We start from the raw sequence: 22,334 nt of genomic DNA on the forward strand, positions 1-22,334 counted from the left end.
TTAGGGAGTAAACGGTAGCCCCAGAATAGTTTTGGTCCTTTCCAAGCTTTAATATTGCTCTTTACTTTCCGTAGATTTGTTTTAATTTAAGTTGATGTTAAGAGAAGAGTGAGAGGACCCTGAATATTATTTTTGCTGCGAAGATGACAATTAGATTGGTCAGAAACAAAAGATAGAGTACTATTAAGGTCCATAGGGGGATTACAGTACAGCTGTGAAGAAGTAACAGATAATTGGAAGAAGATAAAGTGCTTCTACATCAAGCAATTACCTAACGATTAGCTTCTTTAATAATCCATTGCTGTAGCATACAACTTATAAAGTTGTTTCAAGAAAGAAGGAAAAATTGTCGTTAAAATAAAGAGGCCAGATGAAATATGCAACTAGACTTAGCAATAAAAATAGTATTATTTGCGTGTTTTGAGCATGACTTGGTTATTTTTTTGTAATTTCTCTTCGTTTTGAGTTTCGTTTATTAATTGAAAGAGATTTATGTTAGTTTTACGCTGGAAGAAAATATTTGACTTTATTTCTACTCATCTTTGGTTTGACGTAGCTCTCTACTTTTCTTTGAAAAAATTCTTTTGTGGAAAAATCTTTACTTTTTTTTTTAATAATATACGCAAAATGAATTTGCCTTTCGTGAAATTTCAGATACATAAGAGTCATTAAGTTTAAAATTGTCTACCAAAATTTATGACCAGGGAGAATTTGTCTCATTTGTGAGAAAGGAGTAAAACACCCTCAAAAGAGGGAGTGGTTGTGAAGAAAACTATACCATCGAATTGGGCATAAAGGAGAATCCTGTTACATAGATTTCAAGCACCTATCTACAAAAAAATGAAATTTTATCCTTTTCTCCGAGAAGGATTATCATGGTTTATTTATTCTTTTTTCCAGTGGTATTCTTGCAAAACCAATGGCCCCGGATTCTCAGGAGATAAGAAAAAAAAATGAGAACTATATTGCCCCTTTTAGGTGTCAAAAAGATTGTGCCACAGAAAAGTAGTTTCTGTCATTTTACGGTGCGAAATCGCAATTTTAGCCCAAAATGTGCCAAAAATTCATTGAGTAAAAATTTTGAAATAGCTGGTCAAATTAAAATTATCAATAAAGTGTATCTTAAGCTCTCAGGCTCTGGTTATTGCCGAACGGTGGCGCATTCGTTCCAACAGATGCACATAGTAAAGACAAGGTAAGCGGTCAATATACACATTTATTTTAAAGCTCCATTGAAATAAGTGGATTCGTTTGAGACTTGATAAAATTTTGTATAGTTGTGTATAATATGCATCAGCAAATATGGAGGGGGACCAGTGGATCATTTGAGGAAGGTGAAGAAAAGTGCTAGAAGCCTCAAAAGATGTATTTTTGTGATCGAATTTCCTTACTCCGTAAGCCATCCCCTAAATATAGAAAGACTTTTGGTGAAATGGAAATTAACACTTAATTACTCTTGGTTCTGGGAACATTTTTTGACTACGCTTGTAATATTGGCACAACGTGGTGATAGCACTTCTCTTACTAAAAAAAAAAAATTATGTGTAACATAAAAGATTACATACTTGCCGCCGTAAAAGGTAGAGAGGTGGGGCGTCAATTGTGCCTCATGAGATTCCCAGAGGGGACTGGTGCACCCAAGAACTTTGTTTTATCGAGACCTAAAAAGGAATATCTTTCATTGTCCTTGTTATATACATTTTTTTATATCTTCTTTTTCCTGAGGGGCTTTAACCCCCAGGCACTTCGTCAGGCGTCCATGTGAATCATCTATGAAAAATATTTGTTCGGAGAACTCACCTTGAAAACTGTGGAATTGACGACACTTAATCATCACTCTCGAGTATTATTGCAGGAATATTAAACTTAAATGCAAAAACATGGGTTGAAGGAGAAACAAGTAGCCTCCTTTACAGTAAAAAAGCGTTGGATCGAACTGCCCATAGTAGTAAATTTTAAGTGAAAATTAATCCTAGTTGTTGGAAACAGACATTCTAAAAACGACATTTGATTATTCATTTGACCTTAAATATGTAAAATCTATTGATTATAAAATTACTCTTCATTGCTATTACTATTAATTCTGAGTTCTATTACTATTACTAGCAAGTCACTGCAGCAGCCATCCGTTTGCTACAAACCCCCCCCCCCATCCCAATCCATTCAATGCCTTCCTCTTTAAACCCTCCGAAGAAACTCTAATTTTCCTTTTATCTTTCCTCTCAACATCTTCCCATCCCATTTGAAGACATCTGATTTTCGTTTGGTCCAAGATGGTTCACTGACAAGGACGATCTTTGGCTATCTGTCATCCTTTTCCACAAAACTTGTAATAGCCATCTCAACCTTTCTTTCATTATAAACCTAGAAAGCAGGATGGAAAGTAGAATATTTTTTTGAATAAGAATAAGGTCAGTGAACTCTTAACAGGTTCGTAAACTAGTTGCGTAACAGATTTTTATTATTTTGAGCAAAATTCAATGACTTTACATCCTTATACGTAATGATTTAAGATGGTGTCCACATGGTCATCCCGTTGCTTAACTAGTTGCATAGCTGTCAAGCCATAGAAGTTTTATTCGGATTGTTTACTAGTTGGGTAACAGCTTTCTTTTACCTTGACAAAAGGTCATTTGACTTGACACAGATACTTACTGGTTTATTTGAACTATCGTATGGACACCGTGAATCCTGCTACCTTGAAAACACTCCAAGGCCAACAAGAGGCACAAGCCGTCCCCCACCCAAATAAAAACTTCTAAACGATATTTATTAAAAAACCTTTGGGATCTTCCCTGGAGCTTCGTGGATCACAACCCACCCCCACCCCCAAAAAAAATATTTACCATATTTTTTTCCAAGACTTATGGGAGCTGACTCTGGTCCTCCATGGTTTGACCACCATCCCCCCACACAAAACTCATAAACGGTATTTCATTCCAAAACTTATGCAGCCGACCCTGGCCTTATCGTCCCAAAAAAACTTATTAACAATGTTTTACTCCAAAACTAATGAGAGATGACGCCTGGCCCTCCATGGCCCAACCCCCATCAAAATAAGAAAACTTATTAACTATATTTTATTAAAAAACCTAGGATGGCTAAAATATCCAAAGTGGTTTCGAAATAAAATGCATCCAAAGGTATTTTATTTCAAAACTTAATGAAACTGGCCCTGACCATTTCCAGCCGTGCCTGCCTCCTAAAAAAGTAAAAAAAAAAATATTTCAAAACTTATGGGAACCTTTTTTTGGTGTTAGCCCATTTTTGCTTCGCTTCCCGTCTCTCCTGTGAGTCTTTGTGTGATCCCCTTAAGTGGGTACTCGTTGTAAAATAGTATTTTTGATGAAGAGCGTCAGATAGTTTATTGTACGTTTTCAATCAGTACTAATAATGCATTGGCAGAATTAGCACGCATATATTATTGATAAAGCAAAACTGATATTTATCAAGAAATTGTGTGTACATGATAGAGTTATCGTGGCATTGAATGTTCGCAAAGACGAATATATGAACTATGAGACAAGCACTAATTGCGGCAAAATTGGAAACACATAGCAGATACCAGCAGATACAGTCATTGAACCCAACAACAACAATGACGAAACGAAAAACAAGCTTGTAGGTGAAGACTGCGATAAAACTTGTGTGTTACTAAAAATAGAATAATGAATATTGTATTGGTTACAAAGTGAGAATAGAATAGCTGTTATTTCAAGAAATAACATGATGAAATATTTTATGTAACGGAATATAAAACATCCAAAGTTGTTTTATAATATTAATAATATTTAATTTTACAGCATAAATAAGATGTTGTTTGTGGCATTATTTCATTAAAAGTTTTCTTTTGCACTATGTTGTTATGACTCTTTTTATTTTTGGAAATTTTCAAGAGGACGGATCAGGTTTTTTCATAAACGATATTTACTTTAGTTTCTTTCTTTTATTTGTTCTTTTAAGGCAATGAAAAGTGATTTTTTTTCTTAGCAGGCTTCACATATTTTTTTTTTGTAATGCCAGTTCACTAAGGCGGGAAATTTAGTCATTTTCTTAAGACAATAGAAAGGTTCTTTTTCCCTTAACAACATTCACTTATTGTTTTTTTTTTTTAATGACAATTCACATACGACAAAATTCAAGTCAATTTATTTTTCTTTTCAAGGCAATGGGGAACTTTTTCTGTTTCACAACATTCACATAATCTTTTTTGTAATTACAATTCACGTAAGAAAACACTTGAGTCTTTTTTTTTCTTTTTTTTGAGGCAATGGAAAGGATTTGGTAATGTTTAGAGCAATTGGAAAAGCTAATTCTCCAAGTGCATCCATTGTGGTTGACCCTCCTCCTCCATGGGGCAAACTAAAATGTGTAAAGTGGACTTGCTTACAGGTAACATTACCTATAGAGTGAAGCGCATTAGTCCATGAGCCCCGCAGGCAGCAGGGCGAGGTCTGTATTCTATATTTATTTAAGAGACCTCGTTTGGGGTGGGTTGTTTTTTAGTTTTATCACTCTTTGTTGAATAAATATGGAATACAGACCTCGCCCCGCTACCCGAGGGCCTCAAGGACTAATAGGCTTCACTTTATAAGTAATGTTACCTTTAAGCAACCCCACTATAAGCATTTTTAGTCTAATTGGAAGAGGATTTTAGAAAGCTAAAAAATGGATGCGCTTAATAATGACAAAGAAACAACATGCGATCATCAGAATTTTGCTATATGCAGTAATACGCACTTTAGAGCACTTAGAAAGAAACTAAACATTTACAAAAGATTTTTACTATTACAATATTCACGTAATATTTTTTGTAATTACAAGTCTTGGAAGACGAAACTTTTTTACTTTTTTAAGACGATGGAAAGGCTTTTTCCCTGAAAAACAATCACTTAGTGCAGTTTGTAATGACAATTCATTTAAGACAAAACCTTATTCAATTTTTTAAGCAAATGTGGAGTTTGTTTTTTTAACAACATTCACATAATGTTTTTTGTACTTACAATTGAATAAAAATCAAGGTATCAAGCCCAAGCTAATTGGAGACAAAGCCAAGAAAGATAGACTGAGCGAGACGCATAGCTGGTAAAGAGACAAAGTTGACACGCCAAATTAATCTAAAGTAAGTTAAATTATAAGTGGTAAAACTTAACTGATCCTAACCTAGCCTACCCCAACTTAACATAACCTGATCCAACTTGAAAGCAGTAAAAGTTAGCTTGGGGAAATACCTAACTTAAAAATTATAAAACTTAACTTGAATTAACCTAACCTACAAGGTTTAGTTTAAATTTAACTTAAAAGCGGTAAACATAACCTAACTCAACGACAATATAACTTACGTTACTTAACCTTAAAGTAGGGTTAAAAAGTTCACAGGAATTGTCATAAAGAATTTTGTCAATATTTTAAAGAAAAAAACATTCCGTTACCTTAAAAAAGAAAAAATGAGTAAAGTTTGTCATTACATAAAATATTACGTGAATGTTAAGGAAGAAACTTGTCCATTGCTTTAAAAATGAAAAAAATGATTGAAGTTTCGCCTTATGTGAATTGTTATTACAAAAAACGTTATGCTCATCTAGTAAAGGGGAAAAACTTCCCATTGCCTTAAAAATGAATAAAATTGACAAAAGTTTCATCTCGAATGAAATTTCATTAGACAAAAGAAGTCTTTTCATTGAACGAAGCATCGTTCAATTTGAAATCGAAAGTTCTAGTTTCTTATTTAAGAGTCCAAAGGCATAAAATGGCAACCAGTCTCTCCCCCCACCCTCTGCCCTCTACCCCAAATGAATCTGGCAAAAATTTTGAGATTATCATTTTGTTTCAAGTTAGTCTCAACACCAAATACTCTGCTTTCGGGTTTGAATAACCACAGCCCCAGGGCAATGGCTGTAAATTATGCAAGTTGCTTATTGTTAACATATAAGGTTTTTATCAAAGTGGTGAGTAGAATGTACCTTCTAGATTAAGACGCCCCTATGTACCAAGGTCAACCCCAAAGGCACTCTTGGAAGCAAGGAACTCTTAATCGAGGGAGTGGGTGACCAATCTTCTTATTAGAAGGACAGGGTAACGTCATTCAGTCAAGAGGATTTTAGAGTTTGAGTGTCTGCCCTAGGTAATGTACAGGCTGACAACATGCAGTTAGGAACAGGGCGATGGCATAGAGTCAAGAGGGAGTGGGTGACGGCTCCCCTTAATATAGGGACGTACAGGGTGACTACATGCAGTCTTGAGAGTGTCCCTGTCTGAATATCTTTTCTATAAAAGGTACAGTATAACAACATGCATACAGGATTAGGGTGACGACAAGCAGTCAGGAGGGAGTTGGTGATGGCCATTCTTATTATGCAAACATACAGGGCGACAACATATGTATATGGTGAGAAACAGATTCTTCCACCTTGAGTGAAGTTATAAAGGTTCTTCCACCTTGAGTGAAGTTATAAAGGTTGGATGACGAGTTTATAGGGACGTACAGGGCGACGAAATGCAGTCTTGAGGGTCCTTGTCTGAATATCTTTCCTATAAAAGGTAAGGTATGACGACATGCAGACAGGAATTGGGCGATGACATGCAGTCAAGAGGGAGTTGGTGATGATCATTCTTATTATGCAAACATACAGGGCGACAACATACATATATGGTGAGAAACAAATTGCTTCCCCTGTGAAGTTATAAAGGTTTGATGAAGAGTTTATAGGGACGTACAGGTCGACGACAAAACAAAAAAGAAAGAAGAAAAAGTTAGAAAAAACATGCAAAATAGAATTTTTTTCAAAAGCAAGATATATGTAACTTTTTTTTAAGATTCAGAGACCCAGGAGCGTGATTTTCGCGACAAGCTAATGTGAAGTTTTGAAAAGACAGAGACATATGAGTGGAGTTTTTGGGTTTCTTGTAACCTTTCAGGTTTAAGTTAGCGCGTGCTTGCCAGCTCAACCTAAAGTAACCTAACTTAAAAGCGGTAAACCCAACCTGACCTAACTTACAACAGACAGACCAAACCTAACTCAAAAGTATCAAACACATCGGTCCAAAGGGCGATGACATACGGGGCAATGACAGACAGTCAGGAGGCGGTGGGCAACGACTCTTCTGATTATGATGTTTAAACCTGACAGCCCCGTTCCTGTTTCTCTGTCGTTTGAAAAATTCTTTAAAAAAGGCAAATTTTCTATTCCATTGGAAAAAATTTAGTGTTTCATGTTACGTGATTGTAAATGGCAACAAATCTTTCAAACCTTCAAAAAGAAAAAAATGAGTTACGTTTCCCCTTACGTGATTTGTCGTTACAAAAAAATCATTACTTGAATTTTATTAAGAAAAACCTTTTCCATTGCCTTGAAAAAGGAAAAAATGACTATTGTTTATTAATATCAGACGAATTTTGGTAGTATCCGAAATTATTTTGTCAATATTAACTAAGATTTTGCTATACTATAAGACAAAATTTAATTAACCAATGTTTTGTCTTACGTGAATTTTCATTAAAAAACATATTAAGTAATTGTTGTTAAGATAAAACAAATCTTTCCATTCCCTTGAAAAAAAATAGATGAGTGTTTAGGGGGGACTAGCTGACACTCCACGTAATGCTGGGGCACGCAGCGCCTCAGCAATACATGGCAGGGTTCAACTAGATATATCAGATGATATATATATATATATATATATATATATAATATATAGTTGTTTGTCTGTGTGTCTGTCTACTGACGTCATGTTTGTGTGTCGACTGACGTCATTATGAGGATTGAGCATTATTTCGTCATGAAGTTGTTTGTCGACTGACGTCATGTTTGTCGACTGACGAAATTACAGATCGGGACAACGGGACACAAATGAAGACCGGGACACAGGGGATGTAAATGACGACCAGGACACTCAAAGAGAAATCACAGACTGGGACACCGGGACACAAATAACGACCGGGACAGAGGGACACAACTAAAACGGGGACGCCAGGGGGCACAGGGGGTTTATATAAATGAGGACTGGGACACAGGGAATGTTCAAGGGCAATCATTAGAATAATGAGGTATAGATCTGAATACGGATTTTTTTTTTCCCATGGACAATTATATGTCGGTTCAAGGGTCGGTAAACCTGACAATCTATTTATATGCACAGACAATGGGACAGCGAAGAATGTTGTATATTCGCAAGATATAAGTATATAAGGCTTTGACCGGGACACCGGGACACAGGGAATATAAATGGACACAGGGAATATAAATGACGACCGGGACACTCAAAAAGAAATTACAGACTGGGACACCGGGACACAAATGACGACCGGGACACAGGAAATATAAATGACGACCGGTACAAAGGGACACAACTACAACGGGGACGTCGGGGGGCACAGGGGGGATATATAAATGAAGACGGAGACACAGGGAATGTTCGATTAGCAATCACCATTCGCAAGTTTTACGTAATTAAAAACATACAAATATCTATCTATATTCACAGGTGGGACACAGGGACACAATTACAATGGCGCGTAACCACTTACGCGCGGGGGGGGGTGAAGCGCCCCCACCAACTAGGTGTTGGGGTTGGGGTGGCGCGAAGTGCCACCCCAACAGCTAGTATATATATATATATATATATATATATATATATATATATATATATATATATATATATATATATATATATATATATATGTATATATATATATATATATATATATATATATATCTATATATATAAAAATAAGTTGTCTGTCTGTGGATGTGTGGATGGGTCAGGTGACGTCACCTGAAAAAACTGGATCAGGTGACGTCAAAACTGAAAAAACTAAAAAAAGGCAAAAACTACAAAAAAAACTAAAAACTAATAAAAAAAATAAAAAAGCTAAAAAACTAAAAAAACTATAAAGGTAAAAACCAATAAAAAACTAAAAAAAAAACTGAAAAAACTAAAAAAAGGCAAAAACTACAAAAAAAACTAAAAACTAATAAAAAAAGTAAAAAAGCTAAAAAACTAAAAAAACTAAAAAAACTAAAAAAAGGTAAAAAACTAAAAAAAATAAAAAATAAAAAAAACTAAAAAAAAGGAAAAAACTGAAAAATAAGCTAAAATAAAGGTAAAAACCAATAAAAAACTAAAAAGAAAAAAAGGAAAAAACTAATAAATGACGACACTCAAAGAGAAAGCGACCAGGACAAAAGGAATGTTCGATTAGCAATCAACAAAGCACCGGGACACAGGGAGTATAAATGACGACCAGGACATAAGAAAAAAAAAAACTATCTATATATATAAAAATAAGTTGTCCATAGGGAGTATAAATGACGACCAGGACATAAGTAAAAAAAAAATTAACAAAACTAAAAAGAAGGTAAAAACTACAAAAAAACTAAAAAGAAAAAAAAACTAAAAACTAATAAAAAAACTAAAAAATCTAAAAATCTAAATAAACTAAAAAAGAAAAAAAAAAGGAAAAAAATAAAGGAGAAAAACAAAACTAAAAAACGAATGTATATACAGACCGGTACACCGGGATACAAATGACGACCGGGACACAGGGAATATAAATGACGACCGGGACACAGGGACACAACTACAACGGGGACACCGGGGGAAACAGGGGGATATAAATGACGACCGGGACAAAAAAACTAAAAAGAAAAAAAAAACTAAAAACTAATAAAAAAACTAAAAAATCTAAAAATCTAAATAAGCTAAAAAAGAAAAAAAAAGGAAAAAAATAAAGGAGAAAAACAAAACTAAAAAACGAATGTATATACAGACCGGGACACCGGGATATAAATGACGACCGGGACACAGGGAATATAAATGACGACCGGGACACAGGGACACAACTACAACGGGGACACCGGAGGAAACAGGGGGATGTAAATGACGACCGGGACACCGGGACAGGGAATGGTCGATTAGCAATCACCATCAACAAAGCTCAAGGGCAATCATTAGAATCATGAGGTATAGATCTGAATACAGATTGTTTTCCCATGGACCATTATATGTTGCATGTTCAAGAGTCGGTAAACCTGACAATCTATTTATATGCAAAGACAATGGGACAGCAAAGAATGTTGTATATTCGCAAGTTTTACGTAGTTAAAACCATATATATATATATCTATCTATATTCACAGGTGGGACATAGGGACACAACTACAATGGCGCGTAACTATTATGGCGCGTAACGACTTACGCGCGCGGGGGGGCTTGGGGGGGGCGCGAAGCGCCCCCACCAACTAGGTGTTGGGGTGGCGCGAAGCGCCACCCCAACAGCTAGTATATATATATATGTATCATCCGCTATATCTAGCTGACACTCCACGTGTTGCTGGGGCGCGCAGCGCCAGAGCAAGGCGTGACAGGGTTCATAAAACAAATAGATAACAATAAAATTAATGAAAATATAAAAAAACATATGATGAGTCAAAACTAAATAGAATTAAATGACTAAATAGATATAGAATTAATGACTAATTTTTCTAGCTATTGTATAACTCAACAAAACTCGGAACAAAACTCTTCCGATATCTTTCATGTTTAGCGGGGACGGGAGTCAGTTTGGATTTTTTTGGATTTTATACGAAACCGGTGTTTTGCGGGCGGGAAGGTAGGGCTCGGGAATGACGGAACGTGATCAAGGAACAGACAGGGTCTCGGTGCTGAAACGAAGGAATAGAAGGTTCCTTTTCTCGACCAACGTGGTGAGCTTGAACTTACCAAGTAGATAATGATATGGAACCTTTCCTTCACCATTTATCATTCTGAGTGCTCGTTTTTGAACATTTTTAATCTTATAAATATGCTCTGAAGAAAGACCGAAATGCCACACTGGACCAGCAAACCCCATTATTGGCCAAATAAAAGAACAATGAAGTTGGAGACGATCCTTAGAGGGGCAAGAAAATTGTAACAAGCTATAGAAGGGAAACCCAAGGGGAAGCTTGTTTTAGGATAAGCTTGTTAAGGGCATCCCACTTCAAAACAGCAGTTATTGTCACCCCAAGTATTTCAATGCATGTGACAGACACTTTGGGAGGAATGGGGCTCGTGGAAGAAGGGGTTGATTTTAAAAAACTAACTGTCAAACTGACAATTTATTAGCGTTAACTTTCATCTTCGACAAAGAAGCCTCCTGTGTGACATCGTCAAAAACTGTCATAATTGGCCTTTTAGTATTTCGTAAACAAACCTCAAGTATAGACAGGTCGTCCACATACTTTCATCGCTCTGTGTGGTCAGTCGTAAGGCTGTTAACCATTATAAGGAATAAAATGGGACCCATCAGGGTTCCCTGGGATATCCCACAAAAGATAGGAAGGGGATCGGGATAAACAGTTTTATATTTAAGCACTTGAGAACGATTTTTTAAAAACGAGGCCACAATTTTAACTAAAAAGGGAATCACTTGAAACTCGGTCAGCAGTTTATTCACAACGGTATTCTGGTTAATTAGTTCGAACGCTTTCTGGAGATCAATTGATAAAAGATTTAACCAAGCATGAGGGTTTTCAAGGTTTTTAAGAATGGTGTCAAGAAGACTGACAAGGTAGTGCGAAGCAGATGTCTGCTTCAAGTTTCAAAACTGTTTTAAACCAATAAGTTCAAGAGTCTCTGCCTTACCAATTAGCTAAAAAAATAACTCTCGTATATTTTTGAGAAAACTGGGGTCAGGGTGATTGGTCGTACTCCAGTGAAATCATTCAGGCGTCCCTTCTTTTGGATTGGAGTAATATAGCCCAGCTTTCAGCACGACGGGTAACATCCGGAATCACTATCATTAAAAATACTAACAAGGGGTGTTGATAGTTTATCAGGGAATGCTTTTATTAGATCAATTGTGACAAACACTAGTTTTTTTCAGTTTGTGTATTTTTTCTATTATTTGCTTTGCTGAAATTTCCGGGATTTTGTCTTTTGGAGTTTGAGGAATTGGATGGTTTTCCGACAGAGAGGAGAACGTTTGCAGAGTCCTAGCTTGGTGTTTATTAAGCTCATTAGCTGTCTGTTCAGGCGGTTCATCCAGAAGAAAATCGAGGTTCTTGCACAAGTGACCCCCTATTTCTTTCACTTTCTTAAACCATTCCTGAGGTTTGCTCTGTTTTAAGCAATTTAATTTATTCTTACCATATCGAGTAGCAGCCCGACATATTTTTTTCTTTATTGGTTTACGGAGGGTTAAGGCATCATCTTTCTTCCCAAGGCGAAAAAGTCTTAGTTCAAATGGATTAGTCCTTTCATTTTTTCATTAATGTAGGGTTTATCTAAGGATAAACCAGACAACATTACTACAACACTCTGGGAAACATTTTTGGTAATTTGTCATTAATTTTGTTTGAGACAAACTAACCTTTGAATTAAGATTCACACACGACACAACATCATCCCAACTCTCAGACGTAATCCAAAATCCAAAATCGAATAGACCTTGACTTGTTATTGGCCCCGTACAAAAATTCAGAGACTGAGTAATTTGTTTTAAAAACTAGCAGTGGTTTAAATTGTAGCCTGAAATGATAGTTACCGCCAAGGGGCGGAGGGTAGTTGGAGTATTATAAAGGGTTTTAAGGTTCGGGCACATAACATCCAAACTGGTTCTACCTTTTAAAGTAGGGGAACCAAAAATTTGTTTAAACTTTAGATCTTTGCACAGATAAATGAGATTTAGTTCGTTTGCGTCTCCTGCAATAAAAATGCCGGCACTTGGGTACTTTGTAGTCACAAAGTCAAGACTTGCTTGTAGCCTATCATGAAAATTACGACGAGAATAAGCATTCTGTCCGGGTGAATAATAAAATGATCAAATGATTAAACTAGTGTAAGGCCGAGGAAGGCATTGGGCTTAGTAGATATCCAAATAATTCCATCGCTACCACCTAGACCAATCAAATGGATAAGAGTAGGAGAGAAACAATTCTTCGCGAAAATCAGTACTCCTCCTCCTCCTTGTTTTCCCAGTGGGTGGTCACCGGGCGACACTTTATAAACTTTTGAAAAGCAGTCATTTTAAGGAGATCAGGATTTGAGCTTGGACTTAAGTAACCACAAATATATCAATATGATATGTGGTTCAGGTTAGCTGTTGCTTCTAACTCAATTAACATTCAAAAATTCAAACTTTCGGTGTTCGTAAGGAGGAAAACGGGGAAATAATAATGTTTCTTATCAAACTCTTTAACAACAGATTTCTTCAAAAAAGCTTTATTCTGAAGTAGCTTTGGTGGGGTATAAGTATTAAAGTTAAAGCTGGCAGTGGGGAGAACATCACCTGAAAGTGAAATATTATCATTTGGGTTATTGTAGGAAGGTTTGTCGTAAGGCTCAAACTCACCAACCTAGACTAAGAGATTGCTAAACTGGTTTTGAAATGCGAGGGGAAGAGGTTCAGTTTAAAAGTTGGGAGTAAATTGAGAGAGCCTGGGGTAAACGTTTCCTGATGTTCAAATGATTCTGCAAGATCAGTTTCTTCTAATAGCGAAAACCTGTTACTAAGTGGGATTAAATAAAAAAAAAAAACTAGTTTTTTTAACTAAAAATAAGGAGCGACATTAAAACTTTAACGAATAGAAATTACTTCGTATATGAAAGGGGCAGCTTCCTCATCAACGCCCCGCTCTTTACGCTAAAGTTTGACTCTTTCTCTCAACTCTACTTTTCAAAACAGTAAATAGAATTGGTTTTATTTGCACAATCTCTCGTAGTCATAAAACTAAATGGCGCTTGTGCTTACAAAAAAAAGGATTAAATCAAACGACAAAAAAAAATCAGAAGACAAATATGATAAAATCAACAACTGTTATACTTTGATACAAAGAAAGGGATGAATGAGTTGGAAAAACGATTTGTGCGTGAAGGAGGTGCTGCTAATCTGTCAATTTTCTTCAACCTGGTACTTCGATGTTTCACTACAACTGGTGGTAGTATCGATCTGTATTTATCACTTCTGAGAAGATATTAGCCAAATTCAGTGGATAATGCTAACTTATATTCGGTAAAAGCATCGCACAATATTACTCTGACTGCTCTTTTTTGTATTGACTCAAGCTGGTCACTTAGGTAAATAGTGCTATTGACTTGTGGGCCCCATACGGGACATGCATACTCTAAAATTGGTCGAATGTAAGTGAGATAGGCTATCCTTAGTTGTGTCACTGAGAAACCAAATCGACGCTTTAGTATAAGTGTCCGCATCGCACTATTTGCCCTTTTGATAATTGTATCGACATGAAGGCTGAAAGAGCAGTCGATGCTAAACTTGACACCAAGCACTACTGCCAAAGATTGACTAGGATAAGGAGGAGGAGGGCACACAAAGTCTCTCTTCAGGGGATTAAAGCGAAGGATTTTAGTCTTTCCTTCGTTGATTTGGAGGCTGTTCGCAGTACATTCATCTTTAAAGTTGTTGATTATTTCGTTACAGAATTGGGGGACAGCCTCAGACTTCTCAACAATGTACTTCAGTAGGACTGACAAGTCTCCTACATACTTAAATCTTTCTTCATAGCCGGAAAGGATGAAATTTATCACTGCCAAAAACAGTAAACTAGCGAGCTTAGTACCTTGTAGGGCTCCGCATGTAAGCTCGACCCATTCGGAGTCGGTATCTCCTGGGAAAAGACTGTAAACGCAAAAACTTTAGCCTAAAGAGCGGGGCGTTGATGAGGAAGCAGCCCCTTTCATATACGAAGTGATTTCCGTTCGTTTTAAGTTTTAATGTTCCTTACTTTCAGTTTAAAAAACTTGTTTTTTTTATTTAATTTCTGAACGTTTTTGAATCAATGCATATTTTGATTTTGGCTCTCCGCAGATGAATAATTCAAACGAAATTTGCACATTTTTTTTTTTTTAGCTAAATGATTTTCTCATAGTTTTTTGTCGAATGATCTTGAGAAAAAAGAGTGGGGGAGGAGGCCTAGTTGCCCTCCAATTTCTTGGTTACTTAAAAAGGCAACTAGAACTTTTAATTTTTTACGACTGTTTTTATTAGTAAAAGATATACGTAACTTACAAATTAGCTTACGTAACGAACTTTTGTATTCTCATGTTTTTGTTACATATATAAGGGGGTTAACCCCTTCGTCAGTACCTCGCTCTTTACATTAAAGCATAAATTTTGTCCCAATTCCTTAAGAATGACCCCTGAATCACAAAAGCCGTAGAATAAATAGTTGAAATTACTAAAAATACTTTAGCGTAAAGAGCATGGTATTAGGAGGAGGCGAGCCCTCATATGCGTAATAATTTCTGTTCGTTTTAAGTTTTAATGCTGCCCCTTACTTCCAGTTGAAAAACTTTTTCATATTTATTTTTTCATTGTTTTTTTTTTAAATAATGCTAGAAAATCCTGCGCTCCCTTCATGGAAATTATCTTCCCCAATGACAAATTCCTCGATGGAAGGTTCCCCCAACATATCCCCCTCTTCTTAACCCCTCCCCCCAACCAAAACATCCCCCTGAAAACGTCTGTACACTTCCCCATAACCATTACTATTTGTAATCACTGGTCAAAGTTTGTAACTTGTAGCCCCTCCCACAGGACTGTGGGGGAGTAAGTCGTCCCCAAAGACATAGTTACAAGGTTTTTCAACTACACTAAATAAAATAACTATCTCAGAATTTTGATCTGACAAAATAATTAGCATGGGAGGGGGCCTGGGTGATCTCCAATTTTTTTGGTCACTTAAAAAGGGCACTAGATCTTTTCATTTCCATTAGAATGAGCCCTATGGCAACGTTTTAGGACCACTGGGTCGATACAATCACCCCTGGGAAAAAAAAACCAAAAAAAAACAAGCAAATAAACACGCATCCGTGATCTGCCTTCAGGCAAAAAATACAAAATTCCACATTTTTGAAGACATGAGCTTGAAACTTCTACAATAGGGGTCTCTAATACGCTGAATTTGATGGTGTGATTTTCGTCAAGATTCTATGACTTATTAGGGGGTGTTTCCCCCTATTTTCTAAAATAAGGCCAATTTTCTCAGGCTCGTAACTTTTGATGGGTAAGACTAAACTTGATGAAACTTATATATTTAAAATCAGCATTAGAATGTAATTCTTTTGATGTTCCATTTTTTAAAGTTTTGGTTACTATTGAGCCGGGTTGCTCCTTACTACAGTTCGTTACCACGAACTGTTTGATGGCTTGACTTATAATCGAAATGCGGGAGGCTGATATTTTAGGAAACATAGAACTAGGGATTGGGGGAGGTTCGGTCGGGAAGGGAGAGAGCACCAAGGAGAACCGGAGGGATATGCTGAGCCTGTCTGACCTGCAGTGACCGTGAACAAAGGATCTAGTAACGCGATGTCGGTACTGAAAAAGGTTGTCGTGGGCGCGATTGGGGGGAGGGGAGCCTTAAAAGCGGGCTTATATGACTCAGCTGTCAACCCATCACCTCGACAAGTTTTTTGGCACCGGCTCAGGTCTAGGATTATTGCTTGAAGCATTGCCCCCATAAATAACCTGAATATGGTTTGGCTTTTTATAATCGAATATTGGATCACGGTTAAAACGACTGAAACGAGACAAACGATCAAAATACTTAAGAGGCACTGAACGGTTAATGCGACATTTTAAATTGATACATTTTAAATCACCATGAGTAAAACTACACAACTTGTTGGCACAAGCCAACATAGGGCAAAGATCGACATGGTCGAAAATACAAGTTGCTGCTTTGCACTTTTTCAGTTTGTATTTTCGGCAAATGTGTAGAAAATTACAGTTCTGCTTTTTATTGCAGGAACTTCCTTCCAAATACTTGCAAATTTTATTTACATCGGAATTTTCTCGTTGATTTGGTTGTTTCTTCTTATCAGTAATATTTTGGCTCTCGTGAATAAATGGACATTGTTCAGCAAGTGTGCATGCACAAGTTGACATAAAAAAGAAACACTTTTTCTTAGTTTCACGTCTTCCGGTAATTCTTAGTCCTTCAGCAATTTTCACGACATCGTCACAACTTTTTTCGAATGGCTGTAAATTTAGAGCTTCGATTTCAGTCTCTTTCATCGACAGGGATTGGGCTTGAGATTCAAGTTTTATTTCCATGCTGTGGGATCTTTCTTTTCAAGTTGCAGGATTAAATTGTCTTTTGAAAGGCAACTCTTACAACTACTGAGTAAATTTTTAGGGGGTGGGTTCTCCAAAGGCGGGGAAAACATATTGTTGAGGTTAACGACATGGTATGTAGGAGTATCAGCCTCAGGGCACTCAGTTACAACAGCCATAACACATAAGCTGCATTTTCAGTTGGGGTTTTCTTGCCGTAATACTGGTGTGGTTCCAGCACAACGGGGATGGAACCATAAAAGGCATTTCGAGCACTGAATCGACACACCTTTCCCAAACGGCCTCTCATATCCAAGATAGATATCAGTAGCTCTGGTTTGCGCGAATTAAAGCTCAAATAATTAGCTGCCAAATAACTCAAGTTGTTCAATGTCGATTATGAGAAGTCCATAAGAAATCACAATTAGTCTTATGCATAATGAGAATATATCCGGATTGTATCCAATAGAGGTGTTTACAGTATGAACTCTCAAACTAGACTTGAATAGTCGGAGTCACAAGCAGTTGTAGTCACAGTCACGAGTAGTCGCGGTTACAGTAGCACAAAGTCACCGTCGCGTTTGCACTTAGTTTTATTTGAAGTTTCAAGTAGTCACAGTAACGAGTAATCGTACTAACCGTTGCAAATATTCACAATTGCACGTAGTCGAAGTACCAAGCATTTGTAGTTGCACAAGGTTGTGATGCAGTTTTGTCAGCAATAGCAGTTGCAGTGGCCCTGAAGCTTTTAAGTTAATACCCTTAATAAGTTAATAGCTTTTAAGTTAATGCTATAACTTGGATCCATATACTGTTTCTTTATTTAGTTCAGCGTCCCCTCAATATTTTTTGAAGTTTCACCTTAATATCTTATGTGTTTTTGGACTCACCCAGAGTTCACTTAAGCAAGTCACTTAAACAAGTGACGAAAATTTGCATAACTTAAAACCCTCTCCCGAGGGTACTGGGGGGTCAGTACCCTCTCCCGAGGGTACTGACATCTCCGGAGGCATAATTATTAGACACTTTGAATAATTTAAGCTGGATTTTTTTTTCAAAATGGATTTCTTAAGTGAATTTTTTCAAAATTTCGATGACCGTTGGAGAGGGCCACTCTCAAGAGAATTAGGGGCTGCCCTTTGATAACTTTCCAATATTTATTTCGACATGGCTTAAAATTATCAAGTTAATACCCTCAGCCGTCCCTGAAATATTTCTGAAACACCCATTTGACAACAAAATACGCATAAGTTGCTTTGATTTTGTTCAAAATCTTTCTCGACATTTCTTGAAAGTAGTCACAAGTAGTCACGGTTGCGGGTAGTCGAAGTCGAAAGTAGTCACATTCACAAGCAATCGTATTTCACAGTCACAAGTAGTAACAGTTGTAAGATATTGCCATTGTAAGTAGTCGCAGCGGTAGTCGTAATAGTAGTGCAGTAATGACGGACCTAAAAGTTCAAAATAATGCCTTTAGTCGCTCCTATGATATTGCAGATACGCCTTTTTGATAACCCAGATATATATAGTGTCTTTTTATTTAGTGCAATATACCCCTCCCCAACATGCCTCGAATATTCACCTTAATACCCTTGGCCTTTTTGAACACACGCAAAATCAATCAATCAATCTTTCAATATAAAAATCCTGCATGTAAACAATGGGCAAATCGTGTAATTTACAATCCTTGTCCCGGGGGCAATGACAGCACTTCAGGCCCAGATACATAGTTATTAGACCTTTTGACTATTTTGAACAAGGTGTTTTTTCAAAATTCCAATTCATACTGAGGGGGAGTATCTAAAAATGGCGAAGGGCTGGTTTTCCTCTGATTACTCGTTAATATTCACCTCAATGTGCACTGGAAGATAAGACCTAATACTCTCAGCATTTTCTTTAGATGTTGCTGATACGCACCTTTGGCAACCAGAAAGCAGTCATGCACACAGTGTGTTATGGAATTTTTGGCATCCCCTTCAACGTTATCCAAAAGTCTCATTTTATTAATTTAAACCTTTTTGGAACCCAAGATTAAACGTGTCTCCCTTTTCCCAATAAGAAACGTTATTTACAAACAATGGGCAACATGCATAGCTTACTGTCCTTGCCCAGGGGCTCTGGGGCCTATATTACTTCCAGAGGCGTTGTTTTTTTACCTCTTGATCATTTTTAACGAGATTATTATCTCAATATTTTGATGGGGTGTCTTTGGAAGGAAGGCAGCTAAAAGGGGGATGGTTGCCCTATGATCACTTTCAGCTCTTAGAAAGGGTACTAGAACCTTTAATTTCCAATCGAATGATTCCCCTCTAAGGCTCGTACGGCCACTCCTTCCGTATGGGGTGGCTCTAAGAAAAAATTTATATTAATGAATACTGACTAATGCACTAAAACATTAAATCTTTACTTTAGGCAACGTTAGAGTGTTGCCTCTGTAAACTTATGAGGCCTCTGTTTTATATTGTCTTTTTTCGTAATTTTTCAACATTTCTTCTGGAATTGTAAGTGGCTCCGAAGGAGCATCTTTAGACCTCTCAATCGTTCTTAAAGGGTTATCTTTAACTTTTGATTCAAAGCCAAGTGAGAATACAGGGGCACAAAAAGCATTGAAAAAGGGCACCTAGTTAACAGCTGATCAGCTTGGTCCTCAAAACTACATCATAACTCTAAATTTACGATCTAATGAGAATTTCCATTTATTTCACACAAATGCTGATAAGGTAACATACCCTATCATTCTTTGATAGGATATAGCTGGGGGGAAACTGGGACACACATCGAGATTTACTGATTCCGTGCTTTACCAACTCAGCTCTTGATGAGTTGTAAGGTTCATTCACTCGACAGGGTTTCTGCATCTGATACTTTATTGATTTACTGGCTAATACTGCTTGCCTTTCCTCGGAAATCTTCATAATGGCTTATCACGTACTTTTATGACCATATTTCTGTTTTTGAGTAATTTCTTATATCCGTCTATTACAAGCTAGGTACTTGTCGGCCATTGGAAACACCTTCAAGAATTACGCTTAGGCTACATCTGAGAAAACCGCTTTCTTAGCAACAAAGACAAGTGATAGATGATACAATGCATTGTACTTCCAGTCCATTGCAGACTGTATTTCCAGTAGCATGTGGAGTATCACGAGGGTCAGTGTTAGGTCCGCTGCTTTACCTCATCTATGTTGGTCTCTTACGTCTTTATTTGAAAGATGTGTCTTATCTCGTTTTCTGATGATAATGTTTTAATAGTGTTTGCCTCATCTGTGAAGGACCTGGTGAGAAAATCGAATCTCGCATTGGAAAGGCTGGAGATTTTTACTTCATTAGGTCTATTGTGTGCAAATGTTCGCAAGTTATTTTTAATGACGTTCTGTAGAGTTTGTACACCCCTGAATGTGTCTGGCCAGGTAGCTATATGCAGTAATCCAGTTCAACAAATTGATCATTTCCACTACCTCTGTTTTTATCCAGTTTTTATCCTGATTACCATCTGACATGGAAATGTCACAGTGACGTAGTTTATCAAAATTACACGTGGGGTTGAAATACTTCGACGTCTACAGCACCTTTTCCCTCAAAGAATACTTCTAATCGTATATTGTTCATTGGCTTATCCACACATCTCCTACGGTTGCCTCCTATGGAGCAGTAACCTCTTATGCAACTACAGAAGAGTGTGAGTTCTACAAAATAAAGCTGTTAGAACAATCAGTAAGTGTATCTAGGACGTACATGACCCTGTGCATGTGTTAGGTCCCTGAAGCTCCTTAATGTCGGTCAAATAAGAGATTACCACTGCAGTATTTATATTTTAGTGTATGTATGGTTTAACCCCTGATGTTTCTAACAGTTTTTTTCCAAATTAATAGTGATCTTTGTTTCATTTTCAATGAAACACATGGGTCCGTCTGTATGGAATGAGCTACCATCAGGGCGACGGAAAACGTATTTCAGTTTAAAAAGAATTTTAAATAGTATTTTTAAGGCGAAAATTGTTGAATTTATTATGGCTGGTAGGGTGGGTAGGGGAGGAAGAGGAGCTGTAGAGATAAGGGTGGCCTGGAAGGTAATTGTTGATAGGGGCTAAGGTGGGGTTGGGAGAGGGGTTCAGTATTGAAGAGTGATGGAGACTGGATTTGTTATTATTATTTTCCATTCATATTTTATTTTATCTATAACTATTTTTAATTCATTTATTTATCAATTTACTTTTTTTTCATTTATATAAGCTACAGTTTATTTAACTTTGATTTATTTATAATAGTTTTAATTAAATAGTTGAGTTAATAGGTCGGCAGCTGCGTGGACTTTCGCGCGATCGCAAACCCTCATAGGTTTTCCAATGCGAAAGTATTTTTTAATTTATTTATTTATTTGTGAATGTGGAATAATAAACTTATGAACTTATGTTCGACAAAATGCATTGAACCTGTGTAATTTAGGCTATATATTTGCAAATTAGGGGTGGGGTGGGGGTTAGGTTAGTTTTTGTTAGGTTGGATTGAGTTATGTTAGGTTTCCATAGTTTTGTTTCTAAAGTATTATTTTATCATCAAGTTTTTATATTTTTCATTTGGATTAACCTAACTTCACATTTTGGTTGTGTTACCTATAGCCGACAAGTATCCAAGCTACCCTAATTCATCCAAAAATTCCTCTTAGTCTGCTCTTAATAGTATTCTGCCATTTTCTGCTGTTTTTTTTTTTTTTTTTTTTTGTCCTAAATGTAAATTGTTAACAAATGTCAAAAAGTGGTTCCATCCAATATCAAACCGGACATCTATTGAACGCAGACAGTGTGACAACCGCTATACTAGCGACCTGTTGTATTCCTGCACATTGAAAAAAGCCTCAAGATAGTTAAGCATAATAATAATAATATCCCCTAATATGTCATATATAATAGAAATAATTGTAAACGAATCATTTAATTCCCTTTAAAAATTTCTCCTTGCCCCCTTTATGAGCTTCCTCAGGCCTAGAAAAACGGTTACCCAGTTAAAGCTCAATTGATCGATTTGCATATGAAAGCATGGCAAACAAAGAAATAGACAAGGAAACACATAAACTCGTAGTATTGTGTAGGTACATGGTATTGCATTGTTGTGCACTAACAATGATAGCCATTGGATCAGGTTTCAACAAAAGGTCTTCCAAATCAAAATGGAGGGGTTTACCCCAAGTCTCTCCATTTGGGTGAATATTTTTGTATTAATTGTGCGATATGGACACAGAGGTGAAGGCGGATCGCTTTTTAAAGTGAAAATATTTT

At 36.7% G+C, this 22,334-nt stretch overlaps 1 protein-coding gene across 9 annotated transcripts in view; it reads right to left on the reverse strand.

Moving 5' to 3' along the window:
- The window catches only part of LOC136030216 (monocarboxylate transporter 12-like), a 262,967-nt gene that overhangs the window by 176,574 nt on the left and 64,059 nt on the right, over nt 1–22,334 (reverse strand). For 8 of the 9 annotated variants that reach the window (XM_065709028.1, XM_065709021.1, XM_065709024.1 and 5 more), the window contains one exon: nt 1,566–1,661. The exons of the other annotated variant lie outside the window; for it this stretch is intronic. The gene's annotated coding sequence lies outside the window, so the exon portion shown is untranslated. The remainder of the gene's footprint in view (nt 1–1,565; nt 1,662–22,334) is intronic. 9 annotated transcript variants of the gene reach the window in all.

This window comes from Artemia franciscana, chromosome 8 (genome assembly GCF_032884065.1).
Source record: "Artemia franciscana chromosome 8, ASM3288406v1, whole genome shotgun sequence".
NCBI lineage: Eukaryota > Metazoa > Arthropoda > Branchiopoda > Anostraca > Artemiidae > Artemia > Artemia franciscana.